This window comes from Mesocricetus auratus, unplaced genomic scaffold, assembly GCF_017639785.1.
Source record: "Mesocricetus auratus isolate SY011 unplaced genomic scaffold, BCM_Maur_2.0 Super-Scaffold_100021, whole genome shotgun sequence".
In the NCBI taxonomy this organism is placed as follows: Eukaryota; Metazoa; Chordata; class Mammalia; order Rodentia; family Cricetidae; genus Mesocricetus; species Mesocricetus auratus.
The window spans coordinates 2,038,693-2,046,825 of NW_024429202.1; positions in this window are offsets into that span (position 1 = coordinate 2,038,693).

Here is an 8,133-nt window from a genome sequence, read left to right on the forward strand (position 1 = left end):
AAGCAAAGGACATCCCCACAGGAAGACAAGGAACTTCTCTGTGGAGAACTTTACCCAACCACAGGAATCTTCCATCTCTGGCCCCATAAAAAGCCCTAAACCTAATCCCCATTTCAAAAATGGGAAATGCTCAACTGTGAAGCGTGTAGGTAGTCTTTGTTCCCTTTTCCCAAGTCTGGACTTGAATAAAACGACCTTCTCACCAATGTCCATCTTCCAGTTTGGTAAAAGCAGCCGTAGAGGACCTCAGTACCCAACAGGAGGAAGCAGAGTAGTGAGGAGGTGATCAGAGAGGAGGGGGAAGCAGAGCCCCTCCCCGCAAGCATCGGCTGCTGTCATGGTCGCCAAGAAGGAAGGCGTGAAAGGAAGCCGTAGGAAAACATCAGTGGGAGTGAAGAGGTTTTAGGCAGGAAGAATGTGAAGGAAATTTAAGATGCTGATCATTTCCAGTACTGTGGCTGTTGGTGCACATGGAGGGAGGCGGGGCTTGTAGTGACCACTGGAGCAGAAAGGGACTAGAACCAGATCATCATGAATTTAGGGGTGAACCACTGATGCAAATTAAGATAATGGCAATACAGGGTCTCTAGCACCACCACAGGACTCTGTCGGGAAGAACGTAAATAAAAAGGCATGCTTGCCCTGTTCAGGTTACATAGGCCTCACTCAGTCACCGGCAAGAGCAGACTTGGGAGAACCTGGAAATGGCTAGATCTCGAGGAGGCATTCAATCGTAAGGTGTACCATCAAGTTAATGACAGTTTCCAAGGAGGGAAAGGGCCAAGTACCACTTAGCATGCACATTCTAACTCCAGGAGCCAGACTTTCCAGACTGTGCAGGAGAAATGTTTCCCTTTCAAATGCATAGCTTTTTCCTATTGGAGGAGGAAGCTTTCATTATGTAAATAGCTTCCAATCAATATCATCACAGACTTGAATTCTGGCTAGATGATCTTCTGTAAATGGAACTAGAGAAAATGACATAGGAGAGTTGCCAAAAGAGTAAGAATTTGGAAGCTGAAGGCAGAAGACCAGGAGAGGTGACGTTGGGATTCAAAAGGAGTGGACAAGGGAACCTATAATTCCAGCCCCAGATCTGTAAGGGAGAGGTGATTAGAAGTTCAGGGTCATTGTCAGAGACAAAGTGAGTTCAAAGTCAGCCAAGACTACAGGAGACTCTGTCTCAAAGAAAAGAAAAGAAAAGAAAAGAAAAGAAAAGAAAAGGGAGGAGAGAAGAGAAGCAAAATGGAGGGAAGGAAGGAGGGAGGGAAGGAGGGAGGGAGGGAGGAAAAAAAGAGAAGGGACTACTATACTTGACAAGGGAGACAGGATCCATGAGTACATCCACTCCCCCCAAACTGCACAGCCATTACTATGGTTTGCCTGTTTACCCCCCAAAACAAAACCTTAGGTCAGAATCCCAGTGTGAGTTGAGAAGCGTGGCCTTTAAGAGCTGACTATGTGAGGTGGGCCCTGCTCCTGCGCATCCACTGAAAGGCATGACCTGGGGAGATTTGTTACAGCATGTGTAGGTTTTTGCTAAAGTAGGTTAGGAGCCCTTTGCCTGTGGCCCTCTTCCTGTCTTCTGCAGCCTCGCCATGGAATGGCCTGCCTAGAGGGCCATCAACAGGTGCGTGTTTAGATTCCAGGCTCCTTACTAGCCCCAGCTGTAAAGAATAGCCCCTGTCCTGTTTGTCATCCAGTTTCAGGGACTCTGACACAGCACCACAGCGCTGACTAACGCAGTTTAGGTGTGTCTGGTCAGCCTCAGTTTGGACCTCTGCCTCCGAAGGCTCTTCCATCATTAGAGCTGGCACAGACTCCCCCTTCACTTCCGCCAGATGGGTGTTTCCCGCTCTCGGCTTCAAAGTCTTTGCCTTCTCCTTCGTCCTTCGTCCGGACCACCATAAGTGTGAGTACTGAAGCTGTTCACAGCGTCAGGTTTCAGAGGCACTTGAGAAAGGCTGGCTTTTTAACAGTCTTTCCTAGAGTCTTTGACAGACTCATACTGCGTTTGCGATGTCTTTCTCACATCCACACCCAATGCCACCTCCCACCCCCAGCACCTCCCCTTCCACCATCAGCTTTTGCTCTGAACCCACAGAAGGCAATGTGAACCAGCAGACATGCGGACTGCTCCCGCCCTGGTCGTGTCAATCACAACAGCTGCAGTGACCGCACGCACAAGTACCAGGTACGGCAGCCAGGTCCCGTACAAAGGAAGGCATGTCACACTCCTCCCCATCTGACACTTGCTCTTTCCACAATGCTTCCTAAACCTTTGGGGTTGACACTTGTGGGGTTGTCCTGTTGAGGGCTGAGCACTCAGCAGTAACTTAGTCGCAGCACTGTGACCAGCTATGAGTCTGTAGCACAAAGCTACTCTGGCCAGTGTCCAGGGCAGCACTAATCCAGTCGGGGAAGACATTTAACAACATAGGCATTCCCAATATATTCAGCCCAAGACATCCGGCTGTGTCTTCAGACAGGTGTTTACCTGACCCTCCCACAGAAGGCCGCTATCGAGTTCCTGTTCGCCGGTCCCTCAGGAGCGAAGCCTGACACTCTGCCTTGTTTGTTTGCAGCAGGATTTTATCCAGATGTTGCTTACACCGAACAGAGACCTGCATTTTCAAGGCGAAGTGCATCATCCTTTGTGCAAATGTGTACGGTATTTCAATAAACATGTCTAGTCGCTGACTTGCTCCCTGCAAATGTTTGCATCTTTCCATTCCTTTCTCCCACTTGTCTGACTCATTTCAAAAGCAATAATCATTGTTCTTTGCCTTTCTGTCTGCTTTGTTACACTGTCTCTTAGTGTTTGTTTGTTTGTTTGTTTTTAAATTAGGGACAATTAGTGCAATATGTTAAGCCTCGGATTTTAGATGTTGACTGTAAATTTCTCCAAACTGATGATTCCTCTGACAAAAGGAGGTTCTCACTACCGGGTCACCACGTCACCATTTAGGCTATGTGACAAAGCACCACACTTTTGGAAAGGGTCAGACTCAATGTCATTATACTACTAAATTTCTGACTTTTATGTATGTAAAATTTCAAAAGTATCTGTTGCGTGATAGATAACACAAGGTTGTTTCGGAAAAGCTCACTTGGACACTAAGTAGTCATTGCAAGTTCTCACTGAGGCTACCCTCACCACACAGTGATACACAGCCGTCAGTATGTGCTGCAAAATGTCATGAAATCGATGAAAATCTTATTTCTTTTCATTGCTGTTATACTTCCAAACACATATACATAGTACACAGCACTGGGTATAAATACAAATAAAACATAAAGAGAAAACATAGGAAATCTCATAAATATACAGTATCCTGCCTTATCAATATTCATTTATGCATATCTCTGCACTGGCGCATTAATAAAAGCACATATATTGGATTTGAATGTGTGAGGGATGGGGTGGAAACTGTAATCAAGATAGTCGGGCTCTCCTCTTCATGGGAAAGGATTGCATTATCTCTCTCAGCCTATTATGTTTTCTGAAATTTCCAAATGTATGTTTCTGGCCTCTTCAACTTTAGTCTTTTGCATTTAAGTAATGAGGAAGTTAAGTGCAATAAATGGATCACTCAAGGGCATTACAAAGAACGTTCAGATCTATTTAGAGCCTTTAACTTCAGAGCAAAGGCCTGCTTTAGTGTGACCTTAACGGATTGAAATTGTTTGGTCTCACTAAGGAGGCAGCATCCACTCCAGTGAATTAATGTGGGACGCACGTCTGCAAGCGACTGTTACAGGGGACTGAAATACCCAGCTTCCAAACCCCTTTACATGCATTTTTTAAAAAGTATTGTAGTTTAATATCAATTGGTGAAAATTTGAAAAATGTATGATTTTCCAGCCAAGTGTGTGTATGTGTGTGTGTGTGTGTGCGCGCGCGTGTCTGTGTGTGTGTCTATATAATGTGTGTCTGTATGTGTATGTCTCTGTGTGTGTGTCTGTATAATGTGTGTCTGTATGTGTATGTCTGTGTGTGTCTGTCTGTCTGTATAATGTGTGTATGTCTGGGTATGTGTGTGTGTGTGTCTGTCTGTATAATGTGTGTCTGTATGTGTATGTCTGTGTGTGTGCATATGTATGTCTCTGTATGTGTCTGTATGTTTATGCATGTCTGTGTCTATGAGTGTGTGTTAGGAATTAATAATGCGTGTCTAGTTTGCTTCACTTGGTTCCAAAAAGTCAAAGTTCTGTGTGGTTATATGAGAGATACAGATGTTTTCCTCAATACCCCCTTGTGGTGCTGATGTTCTCCAGGGAATGAGGGAGTGCAACACCTTGCATTGTTTCCTTACTTGGAAACCGTTAATACTGAACCAAACCCAACCCTGAGATAAATTTACTGTTTTCACAAATTTGTCTTCCTTCCCTGTGGCTTTTGCTGTTGCTTCAGTAACTATGAGTGATGCCCCAACATTCTTACAAAGGTCCGATTATTCTACAGAGTTGGGATGAGTAATTAACAAACTAATTCATTAGAGCTCCCCTCCAATTATTGAACCAATCATCTGTATAAGCAAGCTGTCCTCAGTTTATAAATGACACATGTGCCTCTAAGTGAATAATTGTGAACTTCTTTTTTCCTCCATTTTTCCCTTTCCAGAAGGGTTTAAAAGAGGCATTTGAGTGGCATGTGACATGTGTTCTTTTTTAAGACTTGTTTTCATTATCTTTACTTGTGTGTGTGTCAGTGGGGGTGGAGTATGAGAATCTAAGTTATCTTAGTCACTCTTCTATTGCTGTGCAGAGACACCATGACCGAGGAGATTCTTAAGCACTGGGGGTTGCTTCCAGTTTCAGAGGCATAGTCCATTATCAGCATGGTGGGGAGCCTGGGGCAGGCAGGCAGGAGCTGGAGCCTTAGCTGAGAGCTACATCCTGATCCAAAAGCAAAGAGGAAGAGCCTAGACCTGGCACGGGCTTTTTGAAACCTCACCCCAGTGACACACTTCCTCCAACAAGGCCATATCTCCTAATCCTTCTAATCCCTTCCCTGGTGACCAAGGAGCCGTCATATATGTGAGCCTTTGGGGGCCATTCTTATTCAAACCACTGTGTAGGTGCAGTTGGGAGGAAGCCAGGGGTAACGGATTCTCTTGCTGCTGATGTTACATGTAGTCATGACCCGCTCAGCATGGATGTCAGGAACCAAACTTAACCCTCCCGAAGTGGGGTGCACATGCTTAACCAGAGTCATTTCAGTTGAATGCAGGTCACTGGGGTCACAGAGTCTGGGAAGCTCAACCTAAGATTTGTAAGAAAGCCTTAGAATGAGCACCAACCAGTGATTGTTCCAAGTGCTTCAGAGTTGTGTCTTCACCCTTATAATGATCCCACAGAGGAGGCACTGATCACCACACAGTGCCAGAAAGGCAATGAGGAGCAGAGAGCTACTTCAAGTTCATGCAACCAGAAAACAATGCAGCTTTGAGCCCAGGATGCCCAGCACCAGAGCATGCTAGATTGTTCTGTTTGTCTTAATTACAGCAACACTCTTACAGAGGCTTAGTATTTCCAGCACAGTTTTGGAAGTTCTAGAGGTACCTTGCAGTGCCCTCCACCTGAGCAAGGGTGTGAACCAAGCTTTCAGGGCCTTGAAACTCTTCTTTGCATGCCTGAAGCCCAAACTGCATCAGCACCCTTAAATCTGAGAGAAAGGACTGCAAACTGCCTTCATGAGGCTTAAGTAATGGGACAATTTGTCACTATAATTTTCTATGCTTTTTTTTGGTATTAGTGAAAAAATAATCTCTTATGGTAGGAAATTTATAAATACAACCATTCCAAATGGCTACACCATGTTAATTATCACTCCTGGTGGTAATGCCACAGTAATTCAGACTTTAACATTTGCATACATTACAAATAGTCATTGTTAATAATAGGTAATTCAATAAAAAGTCAATCATATGTCAAGAACTATTTTAAGTTTGTAGGCAAATTTCTTTCTTACTGTATATCATAAACTTCATGCCATTTATTGTATTTATTTCCAGTTTAATGCTCACACCTTCATTATGTGTAATATTTAATTCGCTTACAACTCACACCTTTGGGGTTTTTTTTAAAATACTTTTATAGATAATACCAAAATGAGCATCATTTGTGTTTCTGATGATTTTCTATGATAACTGAACACATTTCTGGACATGCTCTTAGGTCAAGGACTAACACGTTTCAGGTTCAGTTTTGATAGTTAATTGCCACTCAAACCCCAGAACCTGCATAGGACTGATGGAACATTTACCCAAGTGGCCGTTCTTTGGGGGAGTAAAGTCACAGCATGTGAACAAAATAAATTGTCACAGGTTTTCCAAAAAAAAAAAAATTCACTACCATGAGCTTCTCAGAACAGCCTTAAGTCTCGCGTCAAGAGTGTGATCTTGACTTTCATTCAGGACAGTCAAGACCAAGTCCACACGAGAAAAAAAATGCTATAAATAAGGGAAATTAGCTTTGTCCTGTTGGCTGACACTTATTCATCTTGTTCCCTCAGGAAAAAAAAAAGATACAGTAACAGTTTGGAAAGGCAGCACTGAATCACTGGTGAATATGCTAAGGTGATCAAGGAAATGGAAGGCAGACTTCACGCACTCGCCAGTCTTCCCACCATGTTGACCCATGGTGGCTCCCCTCTGACCCACTTCTTCCGAGCCTCTTGGCTTGCCTCTTCAGCATCCTCCTCACATGGACAGCGTCCCTTCGAAGACGCACTTAGTCCCCCTAGCTAACCTATCCTCCTTAGGTGCTTTTGTATATCCAACTTAGTGACTGGGTCATAAGCCCTCAGAGAGCCTCTCATGTCTTCATCCTACAAGAACTCACCCTGGAAAGGACCTCTGGTGCCTAGGTTTACTTTCTGATCTATATGGAGCGTGTTGTGTGTTCTCTGGGGAAATCCAATGAGAAAAGAAGAGGCCACCAGGGCCTCTTCAGAGCCCTGAGGGGCTTGGAATCCCTTTACTTCATAATGACCTCTAATAAAGGTACAGCCACTTAAGCCAGCAAGTCATTTTCCTGTACAGTAGAAACATAAACAGCCAAACAGCCCCTACTTTTGTTATTATCACAGTTGGGGCATGATCTCATCCAGAGCTCACGGAGTGCTTAACAGAAAGCACCTGGCATTGGCTCTGGACTCTGGGTGTATTCCTAGCCTCTCTTCCAAAGCAAGTTTCTCCGGAAGCTCCTTCTCAATTTTAGTTAGGGCTTGGGAGGTGTTCCTTCCATTAATTCCCAACTAGAAATCTCTCCTCAGCGGCCTGTCTTCACTAGAGTAAGTGTATTTGCTAAAAATTTTTGGAGAGTGCTCGGACTCTGTATAAAGCCATTATTTTTCAATATAGGAGCTCAACAAATTAGCTTGTGTCCTTTTGTATCTTCTAATCATTCCCTCTCCAGTTTCCAGAATTACTTGAAGAAAAGTACTCATTTTTCAAACCTTCCTTTGTTGAATAACAATTTGACCCTTATGCCTCAACCAAGAATAGAGTTGTAAAATGAGGCTAAACAAGGCACTTCAGGAAACCAGTTCAGGGTTAGCCTTCAGACCATCCAGGAAAAGGAACAGATGCACTGAGTGGAGTCGGCAGGTAATAAGAAGGTTGGAGGCAATTGGATTTCATCTCTAGAGAAATCTTAAACACTCAGGAATGCAAGCTAAAGAAAACAGACTGTTGACCCAAGCAGCTCCTCGAGTCTCTTTTGCCTCAAGTGTAGAAATGCTCAAACCAACCACAAAGAGAGAACGGAACAGCTTCAAAACAGACAGTAACAATGTCTTCTGATCTAATTTTCCATCAAAAAACCTACAACAAAGAAAATGCAGAAACCATCCTTCAGATCCTGGGGACCGGGAAGTAGCTAATGGAAGTGTGTATTTATCATATTGATTGGTCCATCGATTTCACCCTTCTTAAGCGCCCATGTCTTGGTTCTGTGCCAGACAAGCTTTAAAGAGCTTAAACAAAACTTACACCAAATCTTGCCAACAGCCACCAGGGAACCTATAACCAATCTTCTCTCTTGTCACAGGATAACTACCCAGGTGATTCCTTCACGGAAGAAAATGCAGAATTTCCATCAATATGCTACCTGATTAAGAACTCTGAT